Here is a 16,058-nt window from a genome sequence, read left to right as displayed (position 1 = left end):
GCAGCAAAGATACAAGTACTCCCTTCATTTTGATCTGAAAGAACAGTTGGTTGCTGATTGATAGGAAGGCATAGAGCAGTGTAAGCTTCTGTTATCTGAGTGCTAGCTATAAATTCCTCGACCATTAGAAATTCTAACTTGAATTCTGGCATACTATGTCTCTTAGGCTCACACTCCTCAATGTCATAATCTAAGCCTTTCTTAAACAGAAAACATTCTTCAAGATTATCAAACATGATAGCCATATCATCTTCATGAAGGAAAACATTATCTGTTCACTGATCTATAAAGCTAATTTCAAGACTATCATCATTTTCAAAAGTGGAAGAAGCTTCACCAACACCTTCTTGACCATGTGCACACTACAAACCTGCATTAGCTTGGGCTGTAACATGACCTTTCAGGAGTTGATCTATCTCATCTTTAGACAGAGGAGATAATACTTTTTGTTTTCTTTTGCTCAAATAGTGATTGTCTTCATTAATTTCAAACAAAGGAGTATACAAATTTTCCTCATACTACTGATTCATTTTATATGATTCCTGTTGACTATCAAGATGCAAAATTCCTTCATCTTCAAGAAAAGAAGAAGCTACTATATGTTGATTATGATCTTGTGTAACAAAATGACTGGTTTCAATGATTTCCTCATCATCACGATCTGAATCTTCATCATCATCATGATCTGAATCTAGATCTGAATTAGTCAACTTGACTTTATCACAATCTTAAATTGAAACTTGATTTCCCTGTATACTGTCTTTTGCTATGAGCAGATCAGGAGTAAGACCTTCTCTTTCATCATTTTCAATTGTTCTAAGAACTTGAACCTGCTGAAAATTTTCTTGATCATCTTGATAAGTATCACTCTCTTTATGCTGTTGAAATGGATTTTCATACAGGGCTTCCATGATCTCATCATCCATGAAGTCATCATCTTCATAAATTCTCTCAAGATTTTCAATAAAACTATAAACATGTTTGCAATAGTTCTGAACTAAATTTAAGGATGGATAAGATTCTTTATACCTTTCAAAGAACATGGTATGAAAATCTTTCAAACAGTAAATACTAGCAGGCAGCAAACTTTCATACCAAGATTGGACTTCAGCTTCCAGTGTGGCCATGAATATTTTCATCAAGCAGTCTTTAGGAAAATCAACCTTCAACTTGTGAATATGTATGTGAAATCTAACCAGATGTAAAGCAGCATCATTCCTATCATCATCTTTAAACATAGGCAAATTCCTTTGCCAATCTACCTTAAGAATTTTATTTGGGAAACCTGGAATGTGATCTCGGCTCATTGGAGCATACCTTAGATCCAGCGAATCCATTTAGATAATAATGAATTTACTAAAAAATTCTTCAGGCTACTGGTTCTTGAAGAGTAGAGTTGCCATAAAAATTCTGAACCTTGGGATTTTTCGACATTGGAGTTGCCAGGTGAATGATTTCAGCCTTCCGGTGTCTGATCGTTGTCCACCATCAACAATCAGATCTAAACTTGATACATTTTGCTGAGGAACATAAAACTACGTTCCCTAGTGGATTTTCCACTATGTTAGTGCCTAAATCTACCTCAAGCTGAAGGAAGGTAGGTCTAGGGTAACATCAAACCACGCTTAACCTGGTAGCTAGCCCTACCAGGTTAGGAGAGGGCTCTCTCCTTGTCAATTTCAATTAGAATATTGGCAACTAGGGCTTGAGATGACTGAAATGAATGCTGATTTTAGGCTAGGTATGGAAGATCAGAGGATTTTGTTTGATTTTGATGGTTGGTTGCTGGATCAAATGAAGAAGATAGCTTTGGGTCCAGGAAATCAACTCAGATTTGCAGGAGGTTCTGTGGGGCAAGGTAGGTAGGTGTTTTGGCACTTTGAATTGAGTGTGATGGTAAGTCTAATACTAGTGAGGAGTTGGAGACGGCATGCAAGGTTCATAAGTCCTCTTCAAACAACAAAAAATGTTAAAAACTAAATGTATCCTCAAGGCAGAGCACTCAATATAAATGGATTCCACCTATTTATCTTAATTCATTTAGTTATGAAGAAAGAAATAGATGCCGGAACATATACGCATAAGAGAAACTAAATAAAAAAGGAAGAAACAATGTTAAGATACATTACCACAAGAATCCCACAAAATGCTGCAAAACCCTGGTTCATTTCCTTGCCAAACTGCAGAAGTGATTTACAATAAAGCTCAATGCATCCACAAGAGTCCAACCTTTACAAATGACTAAGAAAATACATAATATAGGCATCAAACTACCTATGCTAGCCATTAGGGGACGAATCCATGAGTCAAGGAGCTGTTTCAACAACATCTAAACTAGGAACTAGAAAATAGGCAGTGGAACAGCTTGCCTCTAAAACTATGGAAACTGATTCATTCAACCTCAAACCACCTCTAACTGATGTATCTACCCCCTCAAGTCATTTTTCATCATATTTACATCATATTACATCATTAACCATTAGAAATTTACTAAGAAGAAGAAAACAAGTCAACTGCTAGTCAAATTGGGTGAAATTCTGAGTTTTTATGCAAAATTGGCAAAAATTTGCCTTATGTGTTGCGCCTTGAGCCTGATGCGCAGCGCCACTTCAAGGCTACTTTTGGAGGCCTTCCACTTCACCAAATCAGGCCCAAGATAGCTCTTTGGAAAGCTCTGTCTGTCTAGCTTCTATAACACTTTGAATTTTCTGATTTAGAGTTTATTTTAAGCTCCAAAACTCATTTTTCACAAGACTGGTTCCTGTGGGTCCAAAAAGTAGCAGAGAGGGCATTTTTTAGGTGTTTTTTGCCCTTTAGGTGACCCAGATCTCCTCCAAATTTTATGAAACTTTCCATGTTTTATTGTCTTTCCATGAGGAATCCAAAAATTCAAGCCATTTTGCAAAATATTGAGTCAATGCAATGTGTAGCGCCGATGGCGTTGCGCATTAGTTGAAATTTCCTGTGTTGCAAAATTTGATTCGCAGCGCCACTGATTTGATGCGCAGCGCCCTTTTGCAGACTGATTCTGGAGGCCTTCCTGGTGTCAAAATTGGATGCAGGATAGCTCGTTAGAAATATTATTGAGTCTATCTTCCAAAAAATCTTGAAATTTTAAATTTGGAGTTCATTTCCTCTATCAAAAGTCAAATCTCCTAAGACTGGTCAAAATGTGTAAAATGAGGTTGCCTAAATGTAGAGTGTTGTTGCAGTCAACTTTTGAAGGTCTTTCTCAACTCCACATTGAGCACATGATAGCTCATTAGAAAGCTCTTTGTGTCGAGTTATCATTTCACTCATCAATCAAGTCATTTCGCCAACCAAGCTAGGAGAAATCTTGATTTTCCCAAGACCACTCTAGAGGTACAGTAACCCTCCTGAGGCAACTTTATTTTTCACATTTCTCTAAAACCATGACACCTGTGTAAACTATGAAGGAGGTTTTTATTCCCTGGCCTATGGGGGAGAAAAACCTCTCTCACTTTTTCTAAATTCATTTTTTATTTCTCAGAAACATCATTTGAGTAAAACCTATCCCGATGTGTGGAACAGGGGATTTGTCGAAATGAAGTGAAATGAAGGGGATAAGGGGCTTCTAAATTCTTGAGAAAATTTTGGGAAGTAGGGAGGGATGTTAGGAAGTAGGGGAAAGTGAAATTTCAAATGTTGAGTGAGGGGAAGGGGTTCAAAAGGGAAAAACACAGGCCTAGCCTAGAAAATTGTCAAATTGTAGCAAGAAGCTAGGGTTTGTGGGAAAATGATGAATTTGAGGGATATCAGTGATGGGAAGTGCTTAAGAAGGTACATTAAGGATAGGGGAAGGTGAATGAGCATCAGGATACAAGTTTTGTTGATGATTTGACCATCCAAGAGAAATTACCTTCAAAACCCTAGGAGAGGGAAATGAGCCTTACCCAGTACAACTGAAACATGAACAAGGTGTAAAATGACCCATTGGAACCTGAAATGATGATGACAACTCTCTGAATGATGGTACACTCAGCTGAATGGTGACATGGACCGACACTTGGAAAACTTTGGAAAGAGTGAAAACAAACCCTAGACCTAATACCTAGTGACCAAATTTTACTTGAAGACTCACTGAAATGACAAAATTTGACTTTGACACCCTAAGACCACTTTGTAAGAGAATATTTGATCACTGGTGGAAGGTTTCAAACACTGACACTAATAGAGGGTTTCATATGAGTGTCGATTCTTACTCCAAATTACCCTTCTATTGCAGGTACATGATCAGTTTTTTCATTAAATATTATGATAAAAGCATTCTGTATCAGGTTGCCGAGAAACAATAGTTTTTTATTTTCCTTAAACAAATACTTCAAATCTTATAAAATTAAAATGAATTCATGTGGAAGGCAACTAAAAAAATAGTTTGACCTTTTGATACTAAAACTAAAATATCTCTGCTTTCTAATTTGGAATAATATCAAATAGAATGGTGAATTGATTAAACATAGGTAGCCATTACCAATAACACCATTTATCTACTATATAAAAATATTCAGAAAAACAATTACAGACAAAAACTAATAGATGTAAATATCTTACCTTAAACCAATACTTCAAATCTTATCAAATTAAAATGAATTCATGTAACTTTTTAACACTAAAATTAAAATATCTCTACTTTCTAGTTCGGAATAATATCAAATAAAATGATAAATTGATTAAAGAGAAGTAGCCATTGCCAAATAAAGACTGTCAAACCATTTATCTGCTATACAGAAATGTTAAAAAAAGCACTTACAAAGAAAAACTAATAAATGTAAATATCTTACCTTAAACAATGGAAGTATAAAACATGAAAGGTGACAGTGAAAGTATAAAACGGCGCATATTAGTAACGTGGCAATCACTTTGAGCCATGTCGCACACGTTCATTGATGGGATGAAAAAATAATATGATTATAAAGATATACTATGGTGTTTACTATGATTAGAAAATAATGCGAGTCGTGTAGTCGTCATTAACATTAGTTTCTTACAGTTTATCAATCTTTCAGAATTGTGTTTTTTTACCGTTATTTAATGTTTTTGTCTCTAATTTTTCTGAGTTAGGTTTTGTTTTTTGTTTCTTTTGTTTTTTATTCCTTTAATTGTGTGTTGAGTTTTGAATAGTTTTTTTCAATTTTTTTATTTGTTTGGTGAATAAGAAAAGTGGAATTAAAGTGTTTTATAATTTTATAATTTTTTGGATTTGTATTGTAATTTGTTGTGATTTGTTTTGATGGTTTTTAGAAAGATTTGTGTTATATTTTGATTGGTTTGGACTTTAAAATTAAAATGAATTTATGTGTAAGGTAATTAAAAAATAGTTTGATTTTTTGGCACTAAAATTAAAATATCTCTCTTTTCTAATTTGGAATAATATCAAATAAAATGGTAAATTGATTAAAGACTATGTACATGTGGTATTGTGTACACATCGTACATGTTATGTTGGCCGCATGTGGTATTGCGTTATTGCGCTACGGGGATAGTGTAGCCGATGTATTGTGACATGTGTATTCATTGTGTAGTACTATGTGTACGTATATGTATTGTGTTGTATGTGAGGTGTACGTGTATGTATTGTCTTTTGTTGTACACTAGCTATAAGTATATGTGTTGTGATATATAATGTGTGTATGTGTATGTGATTGAAGAGGAGAGAAGGAACTAGGTGCTTGATGGGTATCGTAGACAATCTGTTGTGTGTATGGAAAGGACAAAGGACAAAGATAAAAGAAAAGGACTTATTAAAGGATAAGTATCATTACTTTATTTCAGTTTTATTATGCATGTGATCTATAATTCTGATTTACGATAGTTACATGTGATCTATGATTCTGGTTTATGATGATTGCATGTGATTCATGGTTTTGAACTATGATGGTTTTTTTTAGCTAACCGGATGCAATATGTTTATACATGATGATTCGGTCAAGAGTTGGTTTGACTTGTTGTGACAGGAAGTGAACATAAGTGCAAGTATGCCTTATTGATGGGCCACCAATGAGGCATGATTTCAGTTTATTTCATTTTTGTTTTCCTCTAATGGAAATTATGTGTTTGATACATGAAAGAATGGAAGTGCCTAGACTGGGTGGTTGAAACCGACTACAAGAATTACCAGCAACAATAAAAAGGAATTGGAACATGCAGTAGTATGTTGGGAAAGCACTTCAGGAGTAGGGCCATTATGGGATAGTGTTTCCCAATAACGTCCATTGACTTCCATGAGCATGGTACAGCCAATATGATGGTTTCGAGGCAGGGATATGCCTTGATTTTTGGACCTTCTGATGTGACGAAACCTTTCCAAGGGAGGAGTTGGTCAATGGAATTTGTAGTAGATAAGGGGATGCTCATGGAACTTGGAAAGTATGTGACTGCAAAAAAGGGGGTGACCATATTTTATGAGGGAATGTGTAGCAAAGAAGGGAAGGCCAGGGATGGATTTTTTTTCATCATTAGCAATGCTAGATGGAATCAAATGCACATTGAAAGTGTTCCCTAGAAAAATGAGCCAGTAGATTTTCATTGGGGGACAAGTAGCATAGGATTGTAGCGATGGACATTGGATGTAGGTTTTGACCCTAGTAGTGGATTCTGGACTTCCTCCGAAGGAGCTGAATCTTGGTATTACTCTTGAGGGTGGAGGTGTGAGCCTTTGGATTCCCTTGTTGATTGATACGAGAATTGTATCCTTTTATTTTTGGGTGATAAAATGTGCATATCTATATATTTGTATATTATTGTAAGTAATATATTGAGTTGGATTTATAAATCTCCATAGACAATATGATTATTTTCTGGTTGAAGAAAATGTGTATGAGTATATATGTGGTTGATATTGTAAATACCGTAATGAGCTATGTTATCAAGCTCCAGTAAACAATATGTTTTTCATGTTTCAGCAGTGTGTCAATTTAAATACTGCAATGAGTTGTGTTATAAAGCTCCATGGGAGGTATGTTTTTCTTTCAATAGTTTGTTGGTTTATAGGTGTCATTGAAAACCAAGGATGGTGTTCCCCTAAAAGGGAGTGGTTTGTAACAGCACCAGGCTAAAAATCCATGTAATAAAGTTAATAAAGGAAAAATAAGACCAAGGTCATGGGACATGTATTCCAAGTTGAAGGTTGGGAAAAAATGTCCTAGTGGGTGTTCATTTGGTTTATTATGGCTAAGGTAAATTGGCAAAGATAATGGAAAGGGCTTTGAAAAAGCAAGAGGCAATAATTAGCATTTATTGATGAAAATAATGGAAAATAGGAGAAATGGAAGGTGAAAGGTCATAGGTTGCATGTGAGGAGGAAAATGAAGTAATAATAGAGAAAAATGAAGAAATAGAGGCCCCAATGATAAAAGAGCTTATGAGGATCAGTTCACAGGCTTTTGACAATTTTTAGGCGGAGCTCTCTCTCCATTCTTTCTCTCACACATAAAGTATTATTGGAGCACTCTACCATTGGAGGAAGGAAGGAAAAAGATGGATAAGAAAGAAAAAGGGAAGAAAATATCAAGCAAGGAGGAGGAGGATCTAGTGGCTACAATCAGATTACTTGCAGGTATCGAGTCACATGTATCATTTCATTGATAGCTTTGGCATGCATGGTATACGCATGTGTATTTGGTTCTCTTTTTTTCACTCACATTGGCTTTGCCATGTTTGACAATGATTTTCAGCCTTGACTTTCCCTTTCCAGATAGCCATGGTATGATGGGGTTCTTTTTCTTGGTTGAGATGGATTTCCATATGGTTTCGAAACTCATTGTGGTGGTCTCAGGAAAAATCATAAGGCCTACGAGTCCCTTGACCTGTAATGTCGAGATACAAAGTAAAGCCTGGTTGTGATTACCCTCGTTGGGCCTAGGAATCCCTTGATCGGTAATAGCGGGATACATAGTAAATCCTAGAGGGTGGAGACGGACAAATTCCTCACGGTTTAGGTGGAGAGATCTAGAGGCATCCATGCTTTTTTAGGGCTTAGTGATCCCTTGAACGGTACATGGCGAGATTGTGTAAACATTGTAGTGTTTGTTTATTATTTGGCCTAGGAATCTCTTAACCGGTAATGGCGAGATACACGGTAAATCTAGGATGTAAAAATGAGGGTTTTGAGCCTAGTAATCCCTTGACCGGTAATGGTGTGATACATGGTAAATTCTGAGGAGGCCCTAGTCGGTTTTCTTGTGATTCCCACATTCATGCTTCGAATATGGCACGATGGTGATTTTCTGAAAGAAAGATTTGGTTCAGCCCAATCTATGGTTGGGTGGTACATGTAAGTCCCTGGGTTGGTTGGATTTTGCATATGTTAATAAGATCTATTTTCCTCTTGTGTTCCATGTGTAAATGTACTTGTTATGTGGATTTAATGGTTATTCTAAATTTTTTATTATTATGGTTATATGTTGGCTATAAGCATGGTTTTATGATAGACTTGAGTTATGACTCTCATCATGTTTTGACTAGTACATGAAATTTTATTGAATGTATGACCTAATAGATGATAATGCAGCTATTGTGAGAGAGCATTAGTCCTTCTTAACGAATGTTAGATAAGTATGAGAACCCTCTGTTCATATGTGTTTATATGACCTGTACATTACATGTTGATGATATGCTTGACGTAATGCATGTCATGGCTGGTAGGGATTTGGTCAAGTCGTTTTCCAATTTTTTGCATTAGTAGCCTTATTGCGTTGTTATTCACCATTTCTAATAATTTCATGAAGTTCTAGGTAAAGCCCTGAGTCCTAGCCTTGGAAAGGTGTCTCAGATTTTAGGGTCGCTGGCACAAAAATTCCTAAAAGAAGGCTACAATCACGTGGATGCCTTGTTTTGGAAGCGACTGGAGGTTTTCAATTTCTTAGAGGGCTTTCCATGGGAGCCACTTGGGGTCTAGTTCAGTGGAAAGCAATCTAACTCAAGGTTTGGGTACCTAGAGTGGTTGTTTAGTCTCTGTGTGTCTTGTAGCTCCTAAGGAAGGTTAGTTTTGTTTTTGGTTTGTCGATTCCACTTCCTTAACTGTATATGGGGAGTTGAGTCATATCGTAGTAGCTCTTCATCATCTATGTTTACCCGGGTGGACTAGTTATCTCGGGTAATTGTTGGAGGAGGGTGTTACATTGTTAATTCCTATCATTAATAGTAAGTTCTTACTTGATGATAGTATGGGAATATGACCTGAATGTGTTTGGTTGTCCATGTCTACCTAGCTTATTTTCCTTTTGTTGTACCACTTTATTATATATGCAATTCTTAGAGTGACCAAGTATAAACTTTTCCAATGATTTCTATTATATTCTATTTTGTACTATGTTTTCACGCATCAGTTAATGAGTATTCAAGCTCTGCATAACATATGAATTATAGGGTAGAATATGAGGAAGTATTTGTCTTTGGCATTCTGGTATTATGCACATCTAGAATTTGTCTTCTAGTACTTTTGGTTACTTGCTTTAATAATTTGCAGTTCTATTTTTTCTTCGGTTATGAATTCCACAATATTTATGGTTTTCATTGCCTGTATGTTTTGTCTACCTAGTATAGCTTCATCATCTCAACACATGGTCATGCAACCCTGTACTGATTCCAGTACTGAGTACTCTAATTTGCTTACTTAGTTATTTTTCCCAACAAGCATTATTAAGGGGTATGATGGATTTATCCCACATTTAATGTTGAACACATGGTTGAGAATTCCTCTAGCATTAATTTATCACCTAAACCTAATTTTATTTCTTAAATCCTACCTTCCTCTAAAGGGATAAGCATGTATTCTCTTGCATCTTAACTCCTGGGATGAATTCCACATTTTGCAAGTGGTGTTAAATCCGTCAAACCTATTGTATGTAAACACAATAATCCTCGGTATAATCACGTACTAATAATATTTCTAAAACATATTAATCACTATCAATTTATATATAAAACGATTTAATCTTGAATGGATGCACTAACATATGTAAGGAAATTAGCAAAATTCACAATGTGAAGTGATTTCTAACCCAGAAGTTGGATACTAGTGCATGCATCATTGGTTCAACATATATATGATACTAATTTTATTAATTTACATTCATCTACCAATGATCATCTAAAAAGAATAAATAAAACATATAAAATATGCCTAACAATTGTCAAATACATCTAATAGAACAATATAACCAAAATTCTAACCACAGTTGCTTCCTGAAAATTACTCAACAACCAAACACATTGCTCCCAACCGTGAACTACATTTGCCACTTCCCTCTGAGCTGATATTTCATGGGCCCCATAACAAGGAACTAAGCACATTTCTCCCGACTGTGAACTACGTTTGTCACTTCCCTCTGAGCTGATATTTCCTGCCCCCCATAACGACCAACCCCAATGATTCCTTGGTGATTCCTTTTATAATTTTCCATAGTAGCATATTTTTAGTAGCATCATACCTTTTGGGTCTAGCAAACCATTTTCCTAGGCCTTTGGTTTTTTTTTCAAAAAAGGTTCCAATTTTTTTCTTTAAATGCTTCCTTTTTCCCCCGCAATGCTTAATTTCACCATACTTAGTATCTTTTTCCAACTAAGTGATTTAGTGTGATATTTATCTCCAGACATAGTAAATCCATTTTGTTTCTAATTATTTTCTCCTTAGGAGATTTTTTAGGGAAGATTTATCATGAATTTAACAACCAACAGTTGTTTCGAACTTGGACAGAATCTTCTAACTCTAATTCTTCTTTCGTGAGTAACTTCCAACATTATTATTTATTAATATTAATTAATTAATTACATCATAATAATTTTATTTATCACATCATTTCACAAGTCATACATGGATTTCCTAGCTACCAAGTCTAAAAATAGTCCATATCTAAAAATAGTCAATCATTAACATAGAAAACAGAGCAATGTTACATCTTACACCCATTTTTATTCAACATTATTGGATGTCTAATTCCATTCCTTCTGGAACAGTGCTGGAAATTCCTCCCACATTTTTTTCTCCATCTCCCAAGTGGCCTCCTTAGGTGTAATGTGCTTCCAGTGCACTTTAACCTTAGTCATGGCTCCATTCTGGAGCAAGATCTCTCTCTTATCTAATATGTGAAGTGTTTTTTCCAGGAAATATCCTTTTGGTTACACTTTTATCAAGTTCCAATCAATTATACGAGAATTATCATGGGCATCTTTCTTTAACAAAGATACATGAAAAACATTGTGTACTTTTATATGGCTAGGTAATGCGAGCTGATATGCTATGGGACAAACCCTATCCAAAAATGCGAAAGGCACACAAAAATGTGGTGCTAATTTGGCACAGGTTCCCGTCATTAAGGTTCTTTTCGTTGGTTTAAATCTTACATATGCATGTTCTCTGACCTTAAATTCCTTATGGGTTCTCCTTTGATCAACATAACGTTTTTATCTATCTTGTGCAGTTTTTATGTTTTTTTGCACCATTTGTTCCATTTCTTGTAATGCGTCTGGTCCTAAGATTAGCTTGTCTTTCGGCTGAATCTGGCTGAGGGGTATGTGGAATTTCTTGCCAGATAACACTTCAAAGGGACTCATGTTTATATAAGTTTTATAACTGTTGTTGTAGGCAAATTCTGTTAAGTGTAGGAAATCTTCCCATTTTGCAGGTTTGTCTATGACATACATTCTTAACATGTCCTCTAAAATCTGATTGGTCCTCTCTATTTTCCTATTAGTTTGGGGATGATACTTGTCTTGAGGCCCAGAAACACCAACATCAACATCGGGGGAAACCACCCAGTCAGGAACTTAGAGCAAATCCTTTTCTGTTTGGGATGATGGCTCTGACTAGAATTATGGGACCAGTTTCCCTTTATATGAAATTATAAAAAATGAATTGAATAAAAGTATAAAGCTCTAATATAACTAAAACTAAAAATAAAGATTAATGACTTAATATCTATCCTGGGAAATTTGTTTGTATATGTGATTATAAAGATTTCATAATTAACATGACAATGTAGATTATCATGTAATTATGAATTTAAAATGGAAAAAGATAACTAATTTAATTAAATAGTTAATTAAATTAGTTTATCAATTCATCACATATATGAGATTTCACTCGTCATACATACAATTTATCATTTCAATCCAACATATCAAATTTCCATTCAACTCTTAAACAAAATAATAATACATAGATAATAGTACATGATATATTATTGCTCTGCTCATGAGAAAAATAGATGTCAATAGATATCATTGCTCTGCTCAATTGCTATACTCATTTTCTCTATGTTAAGAAAAATAGATATATATCTATTGACAATATCATGGCCATAGTCCTTATCTGCTCTAGTTCGAATGTAACACTGAGAATCCAATTTATGTTTGAATGATTTAGTGTGATATTCCATTGGGGCACGTGGTAAGCTTCCAACCCTGCATGTCTATCACATAATATTTTTCATATTTAATTTAATTTGATATTTTATTTTTTATTATGTTTTTAATTATTTTTTGGTTCAATTATTCTAATAGAAAATGTTTCTTTAATGAGAATTGATTAAACATGTTCTACATGTATATCTAAATGAGTCCAATGATTTTTAGGAATTAAATATCCATATCAATCTGTGTATGGAAATCAAAGTAAAAGGACAAATGATAGCTTTTGGCTAGTTGTTGATTTGGTTGGCAATATGGTTGTGATGTTGGACATGTATACATAATGGTAATTCTTTCTTACTCCTTTTGTTCTCTGTTTGTAAACTAACTGAGAAGAACCAGATGAGAAATCAATAGATTCATTACTCTAACCTATATGAATGCTTAATTTATGATAATAAATACATTATTTATGGTGGTAGTAAGGACTCTCATAAGTAATATTTCATTCGACTAAGTAGTAAGATTTTCCCATGTTAGGTGGATAAGAGATGAAAGGTTTGATGATTGGAGGGCATACCTGCTCATTAGTGGTTTAACCATTCCATTGGAAACATGCTTCTTTACATCCCACGCCCACGCCCATTCTATATAATGAATGTTTTGGATTACCTCCTCAATTAATTTTTGTTGGACTATGTCGACATGTAGGACCATGGGATTGACAATAGCATGTCCATAGTACTTATCTTATCTACTTCCATAATAACAAGAACCAATTTCTAGAGGATCTATCTCATAGAGTTTCCCTTTTCCACTTTGGTCTGGATAAACATTCTATCAATGATGGAAGATGAAAATTCATGATGAAGTACATGTTTTTTGGCATCCACTGATAGAAAGCTCTTCTTTGAGCTCATATATTCGGAGATCATCAAATGAACCAATGGGAGTCCAAAGGGGTTTGTGGGAAATGTGCAGGTCCCAGATGCATATCCCATAATATTTTTCATATTTAATTTTATCTAATATTCATACTATTTAATATTTTATTATTATTATTATTATTTCTTTAATTTTGAGTTCAATTATTATAATTCAAAATGTGTCCCTAATGTGCATGAATTACATAGTGTGCTTTAGATAGTTATAGGGGAGGCATCCATCTGAGAAAGCATTAGAAAAATTTTGAGGTATAAAATGGACCTAAAAGGAAATGTACCATGAAAATAAACCTTACAAGAACCAATAGGATTCAATATGATGATGTCAACCATGGGGGATGATTCCCTATTTTTGGAGTAAAAAATTAAAAAGATTAAAAATAAAAAATAACAAAAAACTACTTTTCCAACTCATAATTCCAACTTATCTACCTACGGATTAACTCAAATTTCGAGCGAGAGCACTCATTAGATGCATAATTTAATTCATCATCCAAAGAGAACCCATGTTGCATACTTTTATGGACCCAGCTTTATGAAAAATGAGAAATACATGAAAAAATGTGATAATCATGTTTTTTTCTTGTATTTCTTTTTTTTTGTGTGTAGTCAGGTCCATCAAAAGTATGCAAAATGGGTAGTCCTTGGATGAAGAATTAAATTTTGCATCCAATGACTACTCTTGCGAAAAATTTGAGTAAAACTGTAGGGAGATCAGTTGAAAATGTATTTTTTTTCTTTTTTCCCTCTAAAATTTGATGATGTAATCTAATCTTATTTTATTGTTTCTAGTATTAATTTATAATATTCCTTAGGAGGTCCATTTTAGACCTCAAAGGTTTTCTAATGCTTTTGTCATTTTTTCGAGTAAGGTGGCTCATCTTTATGTACCTGGATATAGTGAAACAATTGGAGTTTCCTAAAGTCTAAATTTTCCAACATGTTCTCATTATGATATATTCACCTAGCTCTAGGGGAATGATGGAAGCAACTTACTATTTTGTATGTGTTAGCCTTAACCCCCATATGTGTTATAAATACTTGTGTTTCTTTTTTTGGGTGTTATTGTAGTTGTACGGAGAAGCAGTGCAAGGAAGCTTCTCATCTCCACACTATGAACGAAAATCTGTATGCCATGAATAAGTTGTTAATGGAGGATAATTGATCCTTGTAGAAACAAATCTCATAGCTCTTGTATGACAATGGCTATTCAGGAAGTAGTTACAAAATTTTATAGTTGTTTTAAATCCACGGGGGCTTTACTGGGGAACCAATACCATACCACATGCATTCATATTAGGGGATTTATATTGAGGAAAAAATGACATAATATATTGGGGGATATATAGGGGATAAAGGGTTTTTATATTGGCAAGTATAAAAAATGGAGCTAAAAGTTAATGAAAAAATATAAAGGGGTATAAAAAATGTTAATGAAAAAATGGATACCTACAATATCTAGTGAAAGTAGGGGTTTTTCCAATTGGAAATGTCTATTGGGTTTGTATTGGCAAGGGGTTAAATAATGTGATTTTTAGATATATTTTCCAATACATAGTCAAATTAAGGGTATTGTTTAATATGCCACGAAAGCACATGATATGTCATAGGCTCATTGAGGGAAGCCCCCATGTTTAAATCCTTATTTTTTTTCTAAGGTTTCATATAAAGGTGTTTGTCAGACTAAATTATTATGGATTTGTAAGTTTTATATATTTTTTAGTGGTGGTTATTGTAGGCCACCATAGAAACAATAGACACTAGCTTGTATATATGCACAAATCAATATGAGTGGCACCAATGGAGGAGTGATGTGAGGGAAGGTAATACAAATCTTGGAAATTTTATCTTTACCACAATATTATGTAGAAGTCCTATCTTTGCCACAATATTATGGAATTTATAGATATTTAATATGGAAGCCATAATAATATTATGGTTCACCCTCAGGCTGGGATTAAACCAAGGAATGAATACTGCAAATCTTATGGAAATTTTTTTATTTCTCATAATGTTTAAAAAATAATAGAGCATGAAAGAGTCTCATTTTTTTGTGTCATTTCAAGTACATTATACCATTTGTAATGATTACCAAAATTGTGAATATTTTGAACCAATTTAATCCTAAACCTCCCTTTTAGTAGAGATGACTAATAATTTGCTAGAAACTTTGTAAGTAACAAGTATTCATTTTTCCCCTTTTATTGAAACATTTGTCATTTCTATTCATAGTATAATGGAAATTATATTTTTTAGGTTCATATGCACTTACATACACCAAGGGAAACAAAAATATCTCACAAAAACTTCCTTGTCCTCAAAAAGTCCATTTTGACTTCTATTGAAAATTTATAGAAAGTTGGAATCACTCAAAGGTAGTGAAACATAAAATAATGAACAACTTAATTGCATCAAATACAGAGTAAGACTCTAGAACCTATAGAGATCAATAATAGAATGTAGAATCTTGAAAGAAATATGGTAGAGTTTCCTTCTCTTATTTCTCTAGTACCATATTTTCTTAAGCTCCAACTATGGTTTCTTTGATAGATGATCTACTTCCTTGTTCAACAATCTCTATATATGTGTGAAGGATAAATTCTCAAATAATTTTACCACCTCATTTAATTAGTCACCTATAGGCTTGAGAAGAATAATAGATAGATGAGTTTCCTTTTTCATCTAATTCATAGTCAAATTGGAGTGTCCAAATATATGTATATGTTTAACATTATTTTCCATTGC

This window comes from Pinus tabuliformis, chromosome 3_1, assembly GCF_031772625.1.
Source record: "Pinus tabuliformis cultivar Carrire ecotype Pingquan chromosome 3_1, CPIR1, whole genome shotgun sequence".
Classification (NCBI taxonomy): Eukaryota; Viridiplantae; Streptophyta; class Pinopsida; order Pinales; family Pinaceae; genus Pinus; species Pinus tabuliformis.
The sequence above is the reverse complement of the archived record's forward strand: the minus strand, read 5'-3'. Positions refer to the sequence as shown.